Source organism: Melanerpes formicivorus, unplaced genomic scaffold, assembly GCF_026170545.1.
Source record: "Melanerpes formicivorus ecotype bairdi unplaced genomic scaffold, bMelFor1.0.p_v2 SCAF_14, whole genome shotgun sequence".
In the NCBI taxonomy this organism is placed as follows: Eukaryota; Metazoa; Chordata; class Aves; order Piciformes; family Picidae; genus Melanerpes; species Melanerpes formicivorus.
In genome coordinates, this window is record NW_027142366.1 from 2,244,638 (window position 1) to 2,262,400 (window position 17,763).

Here is a 17,763-nt window from a genome sequence, read left to right on the forward strand (position 1 = left end):
TAAAGCCCTGGCTCACGCAAGCTGAGCCTGTTTGGCTTGAACTTAAACCAGCTGCTTTCCACTGGCTGGTGGATTTTTGTCTTGTTGCTGGGTGGCTTCCTGCAGGAGAGGAACAAAGGAGTAGTTAGTGGGTGATTTCAGCCTGGGGGGTATTTGTTTGGAGGAGGAAGGAAGGGTTAAGCAGGATCTCGTTACTCAGTTATTTTAGGATGGCAGGGCTGAAGGGACCACAAGAGGATGGGAAGATGGAATTTAATCAATATTGACAAGAGCTGTTCACCAAAACAGGCTCAGTCACTAATGAAAGCCAGACCTGGTGACTCCCCAGAGAAGGATGGCTTTGGGAAAGAGGGGAAGGACGCACTAGGAAAGCCAGGGCTCCCTCTCTCATGGTTCTGATGAAACCAGGCTGTGTTTAGGCTTGATTTTCCCAGCATGGAAAGGCTTGGGCTTGTTTGCCTTATCAGTACAGAATGTCCAGGACTGACGCTGGTGGCAGCGAACCAACAGCCCCATCCTTGCCCAGGAGCCTGTGTCCATGTCACACCTCAGGCACCAACATCCCAGTGTCAGGCAGAGGCTGGCACATGTGTGATGACAGCAAAGGCAGCCCCAGACAGATGGCATGGTGTGGGGTACAGCTCAGACTACAAGTGGGTGTCCCTGTGCAGTGAAGTATTCCACGAGCAGAAATGTTCCCATCCAAGCCATCTTACCTGGTGGGTTTTCTCAGACCTTTTTAACTCAAACACCCACCAAGCTGATGGGAGAAAGAATGTTTTTGTCAGAGGTTTGTGTTTTCCCTTCTACTCTTGCAATTAGAAGCAGCAAATGGCCAATTCACCTCCAAGCCCAGCCCCTTCCGACGATGCAGCTCATGGAGAATCAGCCTAATTCCTGCAGCTGGCAGCTGCTATTTTCCTATCACTGTGGGCTCTGTATCCTGGAGCTGAGCTGTGCTCTGTGTCACACAGTGCTGGGGCTGCCCAAAACCCTGTGGGCACAGCTGGGGACTCAGGCATGACCTGGAGCTGCTGGACCAGCACCTGCCTGCCAATTTCCCAGATCACACAGGACCATCACCCAGCTGAGCAAGGGCCAGTTGGCCAGGGTGGCCTTGCAGGCGTGCTGGGGTTGCAGCTGCCTCCTGGCCCCCAAAGTCACTGGTCTGGACTTGCTGGGCTGTAAGCTTGATTCTGAGAGGTAGAGTTTAACCCCCCCCAAAATTACAATCTCCAGCTGTTTACCTCCCAGCTTCCTGGAAAGCTGTGGAAGATGGCAAGCCCAGGCCTCACCCTGCTCCATCACAGCACGGGAGTGGTGCAGTGAACTGTGCCTGCATGGAGATAGGTTGGGCTTCCTTTTATGGGGGGGAGCTTTTCTGTGTTCCTAAAGGCAACATCGTGTCCTCCAGCCTCCTGGTGTGGCCATGGAGCTGCTCCTGGAGCCAGGGGGGCTGAGTGGGAGGCAATTGGAAAGAAGGACAGTTTTGATCCCTTGCCAGGCACGCACAACCCCATCCAAGTTCACACTGGCAGATAATGAGCTTTAATGAGCAGGCCACACTAATTGGTAAGTGATCCCAGAACTGTCTGTGGCAAGAGGCAAGGGAAGAACAGTGGCAGCTCCAGGCAAGGAGGGAGTCAAGGCTGTGCAGCCTGCGGCGTTCTGGAGGGCAGGGGCTGCCAGAGCCAGGGATGCCCAGGGCAAGGGCTGGGGCTGCCCACAGCAAGTGCTCTGCTGTCAGCAGGACGGTGACTGAGGTTGGGAAGGAAGACCACGAGTAGGGTTTTCAGGCAGGACCATGAGTGGGATTTGCAAGATCCCTTCCTTGGTGGCCAGCTTGGCTTTGCAAGCACCACCAGGGTGAGGTGCATGGGTAGAAAAGAACCACAGGAACAGCCATGCCTCCTGCTCCAAGCTCTTTAGTGGGTGAGGAACGAGATGCAGGGAGCTGGAGGCTTGGAGGCTTTTGCACCGTGGGGTGATGAGCAGACAGTTGGAATCCACAGCCCTTGAACCTGGAGCAGGGCAGGGTGAGCCTGGCTGTGCTGCCAAGGCAGCCCTAATCGGAGATCATTGTAAATTCCCCTCTTAAATGGAGTGGAAAAATGCTATTAGGCTAATAGAACATTACAGGGGAAGGACGCTCTGCCGCCGTGCTCTCCGGGGAGCTGGGCTGTAATGAGGGGAAGGAGCAGGAGATGATGGTACCCAGCCTGCTCGGGGCAGTGGGAGCACAAACCAGGTCAGGACCACCCAACCCTGCTTTGCTTTGCCCTGTCTCAGTTTTCCCACGTGGCAAGGGGACAGTGAGCTCTGCTCCAGCAGCCAGGAGACCCTGGGAGGTACCTGAAGGGCTTGGTTGGCCTTGGCCACTGTACAGTGTGGGGAAAGTGAGGTACAAGAGAGCGTGCCAGAGTCACACAGGAGATCAAGGACAGCAGCAGGATCCTGTGTCCCCTGGGTGCCTCAGTGCCACATTCCCTAGAAAAGTGCTCAGAAAGACAGCTGGAGATGAGGGTCACCCAAACTGTGGGATTTGGATTCCTCTGCTGGCTGGGGACAAGGATCTGGGGAGGAGCATGGCTGGGGGCTGGGGGCTTTACTGCTGGGGCTACCTTGACTGATGTGGGAAAATGCTATGACAGTGGCAGCTGATGCAGGCAGTGCCCAGGGAGGGCCGAGGGCATCCATCAGCTTCCTCTGGGGGTGCAGGGCTGGCAGGGGATCATGAAGCAGCAAAGGCAGTGGGGTGAGGTCTGTCAGCACCCCAAAGGACAGAACAGGGGGACAGAGGAGCCCCATCACCTCCATTAGCAGGTCCATCTTCAGATGGGGCCACCCATATCCAGGCTGGTCTCTACATGCAGCTCAAGCACTGTGAGGATGTGACCCCTCGAGGAGCAGATGGGGTGGCCTGTCCCCAGCTGTAGATGCTCTGCCAGGTCCCTGCAGCAGCCGTGCTCCATTTTTAACACTAAGTGGCAGCCTCTGCCAGGCTTTGGGGCAGCAAGGCCTGGGCAGCAGCATCCCAGAGGGGGTCTGCAGCATCCCTGGGGGGTCTGCAGCATCCCTTGGGTCCCAGAACCCCCAGCCTGACTGACACCTGCCCGGAATGCAGACCACACTGGGGATGCTGCCCAGGGGATTTCCTCACCCACACGGCCATGGGTGCCAGGCTGAGCCCTGCTTGGGGTCAGATCGGGTCAATGCTGCCTGCTAGGAGGGAGATAAGAAGCAGAGTTGGCAGCTGTTGGTACCATCTGCTGAATTAGAATCACAATGCACTAAACAAATAGCATCTTGGGATAAAAACGTGCTGTTTAAGGCAAGGAGGTGTTTCTGCTGCAGGTATTGCTGTGACCTGGTAACCCTCCATGGGGATTCACAGTGCTGTGGAGAAGCTCAGGGATATAAATGAGTCCTGGAGCTGTAGACTGCCTGTGTGTCTGTGCCTGTGGAAGCACCTTAGGTCCTGTGCTGTGGAAAGTGTTGATGCTTTGGGGAAACACTGCTCTGGATTTTCTGCAGCCCAGAACGAGGGGAAAACAAAAATAACTCAAATTCCCGTGGTGGGGATTTTGGTGGAAGCCAGCAGTTCAAGCCAGCACAGGAGATCAAAGCGATGGGCAGCGTGACCCCAGGGCAGCCCCTGCGCCCTCCCAGGCGGTGCCCTTGGCATGATACCAAAGGTTCTCCTTGGGGATTGCACACAGCTTGCCAAGACATTCCTGTGCAGAGCAGAAGCCTTCACTCTCACACTTTGCTGCTGGTCCTGCAGCTTATCCTTCAGCACCAGGCCATGAAATGCTGCAGAGGAGGTCAGCATCTTGCCAGCCCTGCTCTCCTTCAGCATGTGGAGTATGGACTATGACTATATGACTATAGAACACACTCATGGAGCTCACAGAAGAGACACACCAGGCTGTTTCACAGAACCAAGGAATGGTTTGGGTTGGAAAGGACCTTAAAGATTATCTGGTTCCAGCCCCTCTGCCATGGGTAGGAACACTTTCCACAGTATTATATAGGCACCTGCACCCTGGAATCATCTAGAGGGTAAGCCTATGAAGAGATGCTGGGCTGAGATGTTGGGGCTGTTTAGCCTGGAGAAGAGAAAGCTCCAGGGAGACCTTACAGCTGCATTTCAATATCTGAAGAGGACCTACAGGAAGGCTGGAGAGAGACTGTTCAGAAGGGCTTGTAGTGGTGGGGTGTGGGGCAATGGTTTGAAGCTAAAGCAGGGTAAATTTAGGGTAGACATAAGGAGGAAGTTCTTTACACTGAGGTTGGTGAAGTACTTCAACAGGTTGCTCAGAGAGGTGGTGGAGGCCCCATCCCATGAGACATTCAAGGTCAAACTTGGTGGGGTCCTGAGCAAGCTGATCTAGTTGGAGATGTCTCTGCTCACTGCGGGGGGGTTGGACAAGACAACCTTCGAGGGCCCCTTCCAACCCAATGCATTCTGTGATTCTAAATGCTACCCAGAGGGCCACAGACAGGTTTTCCCCTGGGCTGGTGACAGGTACAAGGGGTGGTCACCTGAGGACACAGTGGCTTTGGCAGGATGCAGGTGCCCAGAGGCAGCTCTGCTGTGCAGCTGTGAGTGCCGACAAAGCGCAGCCCGGAGCGGGTGAGCCCCTCGGCGCCGCTGCTCTCTCACAGCTCAGCGCTCACGCCGGGTTCAGCACAGCCCAGCGGCTGGCACGGGCTCCACTCTGCATTTATCCCTTCCCATTTTGGAACAGCCAGCAGCTCATAACCATTCACCCTACTGCAAACAGCCCCGGGGCTGAGCTTGCTGCCTGCTCGCCCTGCCCTGCACCACCCACGCTCGGGCAGGCTGCATCTCCTGCAGGCTGCTAACGAGGTTCATGCTAATGCCCTCCTCTTCCCCAAACTCCTGGAGAAACCCAGCCTCTTAGCAGGCCTGGGAAGTCTCCAGAGGGATCCCTTGAATGTGCTGCCCAGGGAGGTGGTGGAGTCACCATCACTGGAAATGTTTAAAAAGAGCCTGGCTGAGGCAGTTGGTGCCATGGTTTAGTTGATCAGATGGTGTTGGGGGATAGGTTGAGCTTGATGATCTCGAAGGTCTTTTCCAACCTGGTTAGCTCAGTATTCTGTAAAGCTGGGGAAAAAATACTCAAGGAATGGTTCAAAGCTGCACCATGAAGGGATTAGCCATGAAGGGTTTAGCCATGAAGGGTTTAGGCTGGATGTTTGGAAGCATTTCATTACCAAAAGGGTGGTGAACCACTGGAACAGGCTTCCTGGAGAGGAGGTCAATGCCTCAAGCCTGTCAGTGTTTAAGAGACACTTGGACAATGCCTGTAATAACATGGTTTAACTTCTGGTCACCCCCAAAGTGGTCAGGCAGTGAGAATAGATGGTCAGACAGTGGTCCTGGATGATTGCTATAGGGCCCTTCAAATTGAAAACATTCCTCTTCTCTTCTCTTCTCTTCTCTTCTCTTCTCTTCTCTTCTCTTCTCTTCTCTTCTCTTCTCTTCTCTTCTCTTCTCTTCTCTTCTCTTCTCTTCTCTTCTCTTCTCTTCTCGTCTCGTCTCGTCTCGTCTCGTCTCGTCTCGTCTCGTCTCGTCTCGTCTCGTCTCGTCTCGTCTCCCTTCCCCATTCCCTATCCCATCCTATCCTATCCTATCCTATCCTATCCTATCCTATCCTATCCTATCCTATCCTATCCTATCCTATCCTATCCTATCCTACCCCTATCTTTTCATAGAATCATAGACTCATAGATGGGCTTGGGTTGGAAAGGACCTTTAAAGGCCATCTGGTCCAGCCCCTCTACAGTGAGCAGGGACATAATCAACCAGAGCAGGTTGCTCAGAGCCCTAAACAACCTGACTGGGAAAGGTTCCAGGGCTGGGGAAGCTATCACCTCTCTGGGCAACCTGGGCCAGCATCTCACCACCCTGAGTTTTGAAACTCCTACCCCCAGCAACCTCAAAACCCCTTTGGCTTTCTGCATCTCCCTCATCCCCGTGCCTGAGCTCAGGCTGCTGAGTTATTTCCATCACCGCCAGATGATTTGTGGCCTCCTGTCAGTGCTCAGAGGACAGGGATGCTCAGATGAACCACCCAGCATCTCCCCCCAGCTCCTCAGTGTAAATCAGCACAATGCTGGCGATTGCAGCAGGGCTGATTTATGCTGGCAGAAGGACGCTCCAAAGTAGGGCCATGATTTAGCAATCCCATTAGGACCTTGCCACTTCTGCAGAAGAGGCACAGCAGGTCGGTTTGTCTTCTCCTCCTGGAGAGAAGGATGCAGTGATGAGCAGTGACAGTGCTGGAAGCCGGCTGTGCCACTGCTTCCTGGCTGGCTCCAGCAGGATCAGTGCTCTGAGAGCAAGGCTTCATCCTGGGAAGGCAAAACCTCCTCTGTGATTTATAGTGGGCAGGAGCAGCCAGTCCCATCTGCTACCCCAGGCACCTACTCTCTTCCTTTTTTCTTTTCCCCTTTTTTTTTCCTTTTTTCATTAAGCATGAAAGCTAACTGCGAGAAACAACAGAGCTGCAGGAAAAGTGTCTTTAATGGGCATGCTTCTTGGGGAGGGAAAAGCTGCAAGGCAGCAGGAGCTGAATTTACCTCCGTGGGAGCCCTGGAGATGATGAGCATCATTTTGCAAACGGGCAGACAAGCCAAAAAAAAAAAAAAAGTCACCTAGAAAGAAAGAAAATCTCCTCTCAGTGCTTTCTCATCCTCCTTTCCTGACCTTTCCTCTGTTCCCTGTACACACTCAGGATGTTTTACCCTCCGTGATGCTCTGCAGCCGGTGCTTGTGCAGGCAGGCGGAGCACGGCCAAGCAAATCACCCCTCAGCCAGGCTAACAAATGACTAAACAACTGCAAAGGCACTTTGCAGCAGGGCTTTTTTCCTTTTTCTTCTTCTTTTTTTTTCCAACAGATTTAGCAGCAGACTGGCTTTTACAGTGCAGCTTTCCTTTCAGTGCCTTCATCCAGCCTCCATAATGTACCACCCCCTCAAGAAAAAAAAAGAGGACAGAAAAAAAAAAGCCCAGAAGAGAGGAAAGCAGTTCCACAGCAGACCATTTCGGAGCAAACAGCACCCACAGACAAAATGGCTCCTCCAGGGCTGCTGCAGCCCTCCATGCTCTGATTTAAAGGCCAAGCAATTAGTGCGGCAAGCTGGGGAAGCACTTGGAGCAGCGCTGGGGTGGGAGGTTGGCTGCTGGTCTGAGGCGCTGAGGCCAGGAGCTGAGCCAGCAGTCAGCTTGGTGCGGGGGTCAAGGGGAGGTTTGCAGGTCCCACTGGTGGGAAGGGGTTGAGGAAGATCATAGCAGTGTAGAGTCACAGGCTGGTTTGCATTAGAAGGGACCTTTAAAGGGCATCTAGTTCACTCCCCTCCCTGCAGTCAGCAGGGACATCTGCAACCAGAGCAGGTTGTTCAGAGCCCCAAACAACCTGACCTGGAATGGTTCCAGGGATGGGGCTTTTGCCACCTCTCTGTGCAGCCTGGAGCAGTGTTCACCACATGCAGCATATAACAAAATTCCTTCCTTCTACCTAGGCTAAATCTCCCTCTTTTGGTTTAAAACTATTGCCCCTTGTCCTGTCACACCGGGTTGAAGGAGCACCTGGAAAATGGCTGGGTGGGGAGGGGGCTGACACAGATACACCACCCCAGCAAGCAGAAGGATGTTAAACTTCCTGCAGGCAAAATCTGTCTCTCCCCTGGCTTGTCCTGCTCCCCACCCAGGCCTTGTTCATCTCAGCAGCAGCAGCCTCAATGTGGGCTTCTCCATGCATCTGTGCTGATGGCTTCTGCTGCATCATCCCAGCAAACAGTGGGGTCCCACCATGCACATTTTCCCATCTCACTTGGGTCCCCCCAAAGGCTGGGTTACTTTGTCATGGCCCTTGCTTCTTGGCAGCAACAGCACCAGGATAGCCTGTCCTTGCCCCTGAAGGCAGGGGACCCCTGAGGCCACCCTTTCCCTGTCCCTGAAGGCAGGGGACCCCTGAGGCCAGCCTTTCCCCACCACTGCTCACCCTCACAGCTAGAGAACTGCTGCTAGAGAAGGGGGGTAGGTGATGGGAGAAAAGAAGGTTTAAACCCCAGACTGACTGCAGGGAAAAAGGCTTTCCTTAATTGAGATTAATTGAGCCATGGGGAAATGATTTGTGTTCACCAAAACAATCACCTCCTTCTCATCACCCAGGCTTCATTTTGCTCACAAGCTGATGCTCAACTGGGGAATGAGGCTGGCATTGAGTTCTCCTGGTGCTACACCCCAAAACACACTCCTATTTCCTTTCCTGATACCTTTCCCCTTGTGCCCTTGTCCCTTGTCCCAAAGACCCCCAAGACCTTTGCCAGGCAGATGTCTTTCCTGCCAAGTGGAGAGGTTTTCTTTCCCAGCCCTCCCCTCAACTCCTGCCCTCTGCAGCTCACAACTTTAGGGTCTCCTTCATGTTCTTGCCTCCCTTCCCTGGGCACTTACCCTGGCATGGCTGGCTCAGATCAGCACCACTTACAGAGCCCTGCCTGATGCCAGGGTGGCCATGCACTCCTGCACCATGGTGGTGCCTTCCCAGCACTCTCTTCTTGGGGTAATTTAATGACATTTCCATTCCTTTTTGCAGCTCATTGTAAGAAATGTCTCCAGGTTGGGTTTTTTTAGCACTGAGAGACATTATATATGTGCTGGGGTGATGCTGTGCCAGCAGCCACAATCTTGGAGGGCCAAGGACGTGCTGTCCCTCTGGGGAAGCTCACTGAAAAGTCAAGGCCAGGCTGGCACCGTGTCCAGTGTGCTCAGAGGAGTCTGGATTTACTTCTGATCATAATAGTCATGTCATTCCACAACCTTGCCATGTGCCCTTGGTCATATCCCTCGTTCCTGGTGCTCCCCAGCGACGAGGATGCTGTTGGAGCCCGCGGGTGGAACTCTAGGTGTGACAGAGAGATGAAGCATGAGGCTCCCAGCCACATGCTGTGCTCCTGGCAGGGCTGGGAGCTGCAGACATGTAGCACCACTTCTCCCTCACCATCTCTAGGATTAGCTTAATAGCACAGGGAAATAACAGGATGAAAAATTCGCTCCCCTCCAAGCACTAAAAGCCAAGTTTCAAGGTTAATTGTCTGCCCTGTAGGAATAGCTTTTGCACGCGGCGAGGGGCTTAATTAGTGTCATTTTAGCCAAGCAGAGAGAGTGTGCCCTGAACCCGTGCTGCATGCCCCCAAGCCTGTTTTCCTCTCCCAGCGTTGGATGGAGAGGTGATAAATTGCAGGCAGCTTCCCACAGCCAGCACTCAGCGGAGATGGATTTGAGGCTGATGGCGAAACCCTGAGATGCTCCTTGGCGGCGGCAGCGCAGCTGTGGCCCCCCCTGTCCCATCCCTGTGCCCGCTGCACCCCTGGATCCTGGACCTGCTGCTTTGTGAGATTCCTTGGGTTGTCCCATTGTGCTGTAAGCTGAGGGAGCAGGGGAAAGCATCCAGATCTGACCACATGGGGAAGAGCCAACCTGGGGGGATGAAAGGCAGCGTTTAAAGAAAGCCAGAGCAGGCTTGCAGCAGGTGCAGCACAGCTCAAAGCCATGCATGATGTACTGCCAAGTGGCTAGATCCTGCCTCCTTCCTATCCTGTGCCCATGCCCCAGGCCAGGGGAGGACCCATCCCCACTGAGCATTTGCCTGGTAGAAAAAGCACATGCTGCCAGGCTTGGCTTTAATGAGAGGCCAAGGAGATAGAAACATGGAATCACAGAATTGTTTAGGTTGGAAGCGATCTTTAAGACCATCAAGCCCAACTGTTAACCCAGCACTGCTGACTCACTACTGGCCCTCAGTACCATATCTCCATGGCTTTTCTATCCCTCCAGGGATGGGGACTCCATCACTGCCTTGGCAGCCTGGACCAGGATTCTTGGGGAAAAAATTGTTCCTCATGCCCAACCTAAACCTCTCCTGGTGCAACTCAAGGCCATTTCCTCTTGTCCCATTGCTTCTGATTAGGGAGAAGAGGCCAAGCCCCACCTGACTCCAACCTCCCTTCAGGGAGTTGTAGAGAACCAGAAGGTTTCCCCTGGGTCTCCTTTTGTCCAGGCTACACAAACTCAGTTCCCTCAGCTGCTCTTCACAGGACCTGTGCTTTTGACCCTTCACCAGCTTTGTTGCCCTTCTCTGGAAGGACTTCAATGTCCTTCTTGCAGTGAGGCACCCAAAACTGAACCCAATATTTGAGGTGTGGCCTCACCAGTGCTGAGGGGAAATCACTTTCCTAAGAGAAGGAGGTGATTCTTCTCCCCAGTTCATGTTGGCTAGCTGTGGGATATGACCACTGCCCATGCAGCTGAGAATTCTTTGCAGCCCAGCACTGATCCCCAGTAGCCAGCGTGGGGCCAGACACTGTCTGGCTCCAAGAAAGGAGGAGAGGCAGCTGCTTTGAGCCCTGCCTTGGAAACCAGGGCTGGTGCCAGCAGCAGGGGCTCTGGTGGCACAGTGGCAGCCCATTCATGGGGGCCACCCAGGGCCTTCCCAGCCCAGGGCAGCTGCTTCCCATCATAGCATCCTTGGCAGCAGGGCAGGAGCAGGACCCTCCCATGGAGGGTCCCCATGCCCAGCCACCCCCGAGTGTGGTTTCCCATCACTCAGCATCCATCCTCACTGGGCTCCAGCTCGCAGAGCCCGCAGGGACAGCCATGACCTCCTGAGCAATCCAGGTCAGGAGGCTCCCCTGGCCGCCTGCCTGCCTGGGCTGAAGCAGACCTTGGAAAGGAGCAGCCTCTTGAGATTTAAAGTTTTCCCCATACTGAAGAATTCATGGCAGCTCTCACTGAATTCATCTGCCAGCAAAACTTCCCTACTCCTACTCCAGCCATGCTTCCAGACGGGCCGTGTCCTCCCACCCCTCCTGCGCCCACATCCCATGCCCTGCCATAGGGCTGCAGCCGCTGGGTGCTGGGCCCACCCCACGCTCCCAGCACTGCTCCAGCCTCTCCTCCTTCCCTCTCTGCCCTTTGGATTAAATTTCTTCTCCCTGCAGCCGATGTCCAAACAGGACCCCAGGGGATCCCCACCAGCAACAACAAACTGCAGCAGAAAACATCTGTCCCGACGGCTGGGGCTGGCGTGGAGCCTCTGCAGCCTGACCCAGGCAGTGACCCACAGCCCAGCAATTGTTCTTTTTATGGGGATCTGCATAAAAACCCCAAGTCTTGGCAAGAGGGCAATGCTGCAGGCAGGCACCCTGGCAAAGGGGACAGCTGGGTTTTTAGGTGCTTCCAGACCAAACTTGGAAACTTCCCACACTTCTCCAAGTGTGAGAAGGAGGAGGGATGTGTGGAGGAGGGAGTGGGGACAGCATCTTGTCTTTAGCAACCAGGGGATTTAAAGACCTCAAAACTTAAACCAGGTAAGCTGTCTGCTCTGGGTTAGGTGAGGAAGCCTCAGACCCTTTGTTTCAGGCTCTGTTTCCTGCAATGCAAGGCTCAGTTTGTGCTCAGAGTTCTTCATCTTACTGAAAGGGTGAAGGGGATAGAATTAAAAAGTTGTCTCCAGCAGCTTCTTTTTGCTGAACCAACTTCAATCAGCACCCAGCAAGGGCACCCAGCAATGCCCCTCCCCGGCTCCCAGTCTGCTTACAGGGAGGGACACGGCAGGGAAACCTGGATGCACAGCTTGGGAGGGGCCAGGAGCTGGGGCAGGAGGCCCCTGCACCCCGTGCCTGATGCAGAGCTGGCTGGTAGGGTTTGCTGGTGCTCATGGCTCACCCTCCCATTCTGCTGCAGCAATTTGGAGCCTGGGGCTCATGGTGGTGAGGAGTGATGGAGTTTTAATTCATTTAAGGGAATTAAGCTCGTCTGTGACTACTCACGTCGCCTCCACTTTCATTAATTCCTGAGCCGCTTGCCTGCTTTCCCTTGGCTCTGGCTGGGTTTTGGTATCACAGGAAACAAATTTCCTGCCAATTGCACATGGCTGGGGAGCAAGAGGAGACTCCATTTATCCCCATTCCCGTGCTTGGAAGCACTTTTGGTTGCCCACATTAGTTCTACAGGGACTTGCCACCTTGTGACCGGCACAGGGAGCTGGGCTCGCTGGGAGCTGGCAGAGCCCCTGGGCTGCAGCTGAGTGGAACCAGTTCATCCCAGCAGAGGAGAGTTTCTGGCCAAATGCTGGCTGGAAGTGGAGCAGAAAGCCCTGGGGGGCACCAGGGAGAAGGTGGAAGAGGTTCTGCTGGGCTTCTGCACCCCTTCTACTTTTAAGGTCAGTCCAGCCTGGGGCACTGCAATTCCCAGAGCGGAGGAGCTCCCTGCTCTGGGGGCTGCTTTCCCCCCACTGGTGGGACACAAGGGCAGAGCTCTTGCCTGTCGTATGTCACTGGGATGGAGGGAGGAGATTCCTGCTGGGAGCCAGGCAGTTTACTGGTCACAGGGACTCTGTCATACCAGGGTTCCTAGCCTTATTCCCAGGGTCCTTGATCTTCTTCCTGGGGTCCCTAACCTTAATCCCAGAGTCCTTAACCTTCTTCCTGGGGTCCTCAACTTTCTTCCCAGGGTCCCCAACCATACCCCCAGTGACTCAACTTTCTTTCCATCTTCCTTTTGAGATGCTTCTGGGATGCAGCTCACAAACAGCCACAAAAAGCAGAGGGGGGAGAAGAAGAAAAGATAAAAATAACAGCAGCAGGAGTGGGTTTGAAGTAAATAACAGCAAAACATCAAAGCAGAGGGGGAGTGCTGCTCTGAGGAGGTATTTATAGCTGGCTTTGTGGTTCCTCAGGATAAACTTGCATGACCCCATGGAAAACCTCTTCCCTGGCCCCCACGAGTGTGTGTTTGTGTCTGAGACCTTCAAGTCAGCCCTTCCCCAGGAGCTCCCTGGGTGGTTTGAGCCTGGAGGCAGAGGACATCCCTGCAGCTTTCAGGGACTGCTCGGGGAAGGGCTGATGCCCCAGATAAGCCTCAAGCCCCGCTCCCTGCAGCACTGGGGCTGGGAACCTGCTGTGAGGGCCATCACGCACGGCACGAAGCAGCCCCCACTGGCAGGCTTTGCCCCCCGCTGAGTCCTTGAGGAGGGCTTTTTCCTCTCCACAGCCCTCCTGAGTGTCACATCTGAGAGCAAGGCTGATTGCCTGGGAAAAGCCAGAAGGAGAGATGAAAGATGGCCACGGAGGTGCTGAGAGATGGCCATGGAGGTGATGCTGTGTGCTGTGACTCAGCTCCCTTCATCCTCCCTGCTGCAGCAAGCTTTAGGTGAGCATTTTGACGTCTCAAAACCCCAAACCTGGCTGCTCAGATGATGGGGACATCCTAATTGCATGTGTCTGGAGCAATGCCTCATGTCCTTGGGCTGATAATGTGCAGGGAGGTGTTTTGGAGGCTGCTTTGGCCCTCAGCAGTTTGCACCATAGGCACAAAGGTGCTGGGGGTGCAGAGGGTGGTTTGTAGGTGCAGAGGGGTTAGGAAAAGCTGTCCAGCCTCTTTGGATGGACCCAGGGGGCAATGGGGGTTGTTTCCCACCTCGGGCATGGCCTGTGCTTGTGACCAGGGGATGTAGTAGCAGTGACCTTCTCAGCTGCCCCCTGCTTTGGGAAGCCTCAGCTTCTCTTAAAGCATCTGTCCCCGTGAAAGGTACTTTGGAAGGATTTAAGTGGTTTGGGGGATTTAGGGCTTTGGGGGGAGAGCAGATTGGCAATAAACCCTCCAGCCAGCTGTGCAGAGTCAGGACCTTTTGAAGAAGAGAAAGCCAGAGGGATTTCCACCCTTCTGGAGCCCCAAAACATCCTCCCTCCTTGCAGCCGTCTCCCAGGCTGGGTGAGCAGCGGAGCTTTGCTGGGCTGCGGTAGCAAGGGCTCCTGCACGCCCTCACTGCTGCTCTCTAATCAGACACGGGCTTTGCAATTAAGCACCACGAAGTGCCTTGGGGACAGAGCCTGCTGCTTGAGCCCAGCTCAGACGAGTTCGGGGAGGGAGAGACCTGATTTCCCGCTTAGCAGACAGGTCACGATCAGTGGATTCATTGATCCCAGAAAGTAAAGCCTTGGCTTCATTAGAGACATGCTGGTGATGAAGGCAGCCTGGGGGAGTGGGGAAGCTGTTCTGAATCCTTCCCTAAACGTTGTCTCCACTGGGCTCTGAGTGCAGATGCCAGGAAGCTCTTCCAACAACGTGGCTTCAGTTGGAGGGAGCCTGCTCCTCCCCACGTCACCACCACACGCTCAACTCCATGGGGCACTGGAGCTCCCTGGGAACAGGCTGAGGCTGGAAAGATGTCCCTTAGTGCCTCTGTGTCTGTCCCCTCCCCCAGCAGTTCTCCCCACTGAGGTGTGACAAGGGCACAATGTCCTGGGTCAAAGCAATGCCAGCTGTGGCTTTGCCAGGGCAGGGCAGCGAGGCGAGCCCCTGTGTATCTGGAGTAGGGTGAGGTGTGCCTGGAGTTGGCTGGGGGGATCCCAGAGCTTGGGGGATTCATGAGGGGTTTTCACCCAGAGGTATAGACACAGCAAGGCCTTGGAAGCTGGTTTAGGTGCAGGCAGCACAGGCAGGGCAGAGTGGAAGCAGCCCCAGGAGATTGGAGAACACTGATCATAGAATCATAGAATCAGAGAGCGGTTTGGGTTAGAAGAGACCTTTAAAGGGCATCCAGTCCAACCCCTCTGCAGTCAGCAAGGACATCTGCAACTAGAGAGGTTGCTCAGAGCCCCAGACAACCTGACCTGGAATGGTTCCAGGGATGGACCATCTACCAGCTCTCTGGGCAGCCTGGGCCAGAGCCTCACCACCCTCAGCATAAAAAAATATCTTCCTTCCATCTAGTCTGAACCTCCCTCTATCCCCCTTGTCCTGCCACAGCAGGCCAAGCTGCAAAGTCTCTCCCCATCTTTCTCCTAGACCCCCTTGAAGTACTGAAAAGCCTTAAGAAGGTCTCCCTGGAGTCTTCTCTTCTCCAGGCTGAACAGCCCCAAGTCTCTCAGCCTGGCCTCGCAGCAGAGGGCTTCCAGCCCTCCTACCATTGCTGTGGCCTCCTCTGGCCAGGTCCAAACAGGTCCCTGTCTCTCCTGCGCTGAGGACTCCAGAGCTGGACCCAGCACTGCAGATAAGATCTCAGCAGAGCACAGCAGAGGGGCAGAATCCCCTCCCTCAATGTGCTGCCCACACTGCTGGGGATCAGCCCAGGTCACAGGTGGGTCTGAGCTGCAAGCACACACTGCCAGCTCATGTCCAGCTTTTCACCCACCAGTAACCCCAAGTCCTTCTCCACAGGGCTGCTCTCAATCCTTTCATCCCCCAGCCCATGCTGATACCAGGGGCTGTCCCAGTGATGCTTGTCAAGACTCATGGGCAAAGTCCTGCCCAGACTGCTCCCAAACCAGGAGCACACAAACTGTACACACAGAATGTTTTGAGTGTGAAGGGGCTGTTGTTATTCCCCTTTGCCTGCAGGAAGGACAGATCCTGCTCTGTCCTGTGCTGTGTTTCTGGTTGCCCTCCCCACATCAGCTCTCCCTGGAGGCAGGTTTCCTTGTTGGCTCCTGCCAAGAGTTCCTGGCAGTAACTTCTCGGTGCCCTTGAATGCAGCTGCTCAAGACAGCAGATGGGGACGTGGGCTGTGGCTGTGCCAGACTGGTTGCTCTGCAAGGCTGGTTAAGGTTAAGCTGGGCTTATGCAACCAGCTCCATCCACACCCCAAGTTCCCATTGCCTCCTGTAAACAGTGACTGAGAAACTCGTGGAGTTACTGGGAACACTGAGGGAACAGCTCCCCCAGGGGTGAGCACTGCCCAGGAGCTGGAGCAGGGCCCTGTACCTGTGCCCTTCCCTGCATCACGACTCCACAGATAAGCCAACATGAGAACACCCACAGGCAAAGGGAAAAATAGCTTGGGAAGGACTGTGAACCTTCCACGTGGAGCTTTTGGAGGCTTTCCTGGTTCTCTGCATGAAGGCAGCCACAGAGAGGACACAGCTTTCAGGAGGTTTCTGCTCCAGGGAGTCACACTGCGCTGCTGCAGGGGCAGGGATGTGTCATCTTGCTCCTGTGGCTGCCTTCTTGTTGCTAACTCTTTTCAGAGAGCACCTCCTGTGGGCAAACCTGTCTGGCAGGACATCCTGATGCCAACACAGGCATCCTCAGCTTCCAGCAGCCCCAAGCCTCCCATGCTGTGACATGTCCCCTTCACAGGGGTTATTGTTGGACACCTGCTCTAGGGGCAAGATCTCCAGCTCCTGAGCACTTGGCTGCAGTTTCTGGCTCATGCTGCTAACATGGAGGGGCTGGAAGCAAAGCAACTTCTTCCCAGCCTGGCTTGCAGTCTGGGAGCATCTCAGGCTTCTGGAGAATTTAGGTGCATGGAGCTGATCTTGGTTGCTCTCTGCATCTCTGGGCATTTAAGGGAATGCAAGGAACAGTTGGGGCATGGAAAGCAGCAGCAGCTGCCTCCCTGGATTTACAGGGATCAGCAGCAGAGCGAGTCCCCAGCATTAAGCAGGGTGTAAGTGGGAGCAGAGCCTGCCTCACAGACCATATGTTCCAAATCCACCACGTTCAATCAAGCCTAATAAAATTGATAGGGGAGCATTGAAAATCTCACGATTAATTCTTTATGATCTGTAATAGGGGAGCTGCGTGCCAATTACTCCAGTAAATCATTCATCAGAATATAAATAGAGCTAACCTCCAGCACAAACACCAGGAAGATTTCCACCAGGACTGCAGGGCTGGATTGCAGCACTGCACTGCTGGTGACAACCTGTTTACCAGGACAGGAGAGGAGGGTCTGTGGTTCGGCTGCTTCTGCCCCAGGTTTCAGCTCTGGGCTCCAGGGTTATTTGCTTCTCTCTAGCTTTGTCTGCTTTGATGTTCTGTCCTTGATCTCTGTGACCCATGTCCAAGTCCTTGCAGGTTTGCAAGGCCTCCATGGTCAGCTTCATTTCAGGGCAGGTTTGGATGTGTGGACAGTGACACAGCCCATGGGGAAAGGGACACAAGAGACAGAGAAAAAAGCCCCAGGCTCATGCTGCACCCATGGGACCCCTGTTGAGTGGCACAGCTGGGGTGGGACCTGGCAGACTACAAAATCAGATGCCAGAAACCAGGACTGTCAAGTCAAACCCAGCCCTTTGTGGTGACCACCAAGGCTTGGACAACCATAAATTCAAGTTGGCCTGGCTGCAGTGATGGGTGAGGGGGGGGGGGGTAAAGGAGCTACAGGCAAGTGTGGGCACTGATGAGCTTGTCCTGCTTTGCAGGGGATGGCAGCAAGAGTCACCTGAGGAAGCTGTGGGTGCTTTGTCCCCTTTTTAGCTTTTTCTCAGCAAGAACACCAATCCTCTGGTCTGGAAAGTTTTTCTTGGTCATAGACACAGATGTCCCTCTGATGTGCTGAAGCTGACCTGGTTGCAGTTTCCCAGCCAATATCCCATTTCTAAAGGACAGCCACCCAACAGTGCTCCCTGCCCTGGATTTCCATGAGCTGAGAGTCCCCCGGGCCTCCTTGTGTTGGAAACACTCCTGAGCAAACTGCAACTTGCTGAGCCTCAGTATCCTGCTGCCTCACCACCACCAAGCACTCTTCACCAGACCATGCTGAGCTGCACCCAACAAATGTGCTGAAGGCATGGAAAGCTTCCAGTGTCACTGCAGCAGATGTCAGAAGCAATGGCAGCTGCACCAGCCCCGTGTGCCACGAACAGCTGCCAACTGGTGAGCCAGCTCCTGGTCCTCCCCCCATCTTTAGGACTGACTTTCTTTAAGTGCTCATTGCCCACATGAG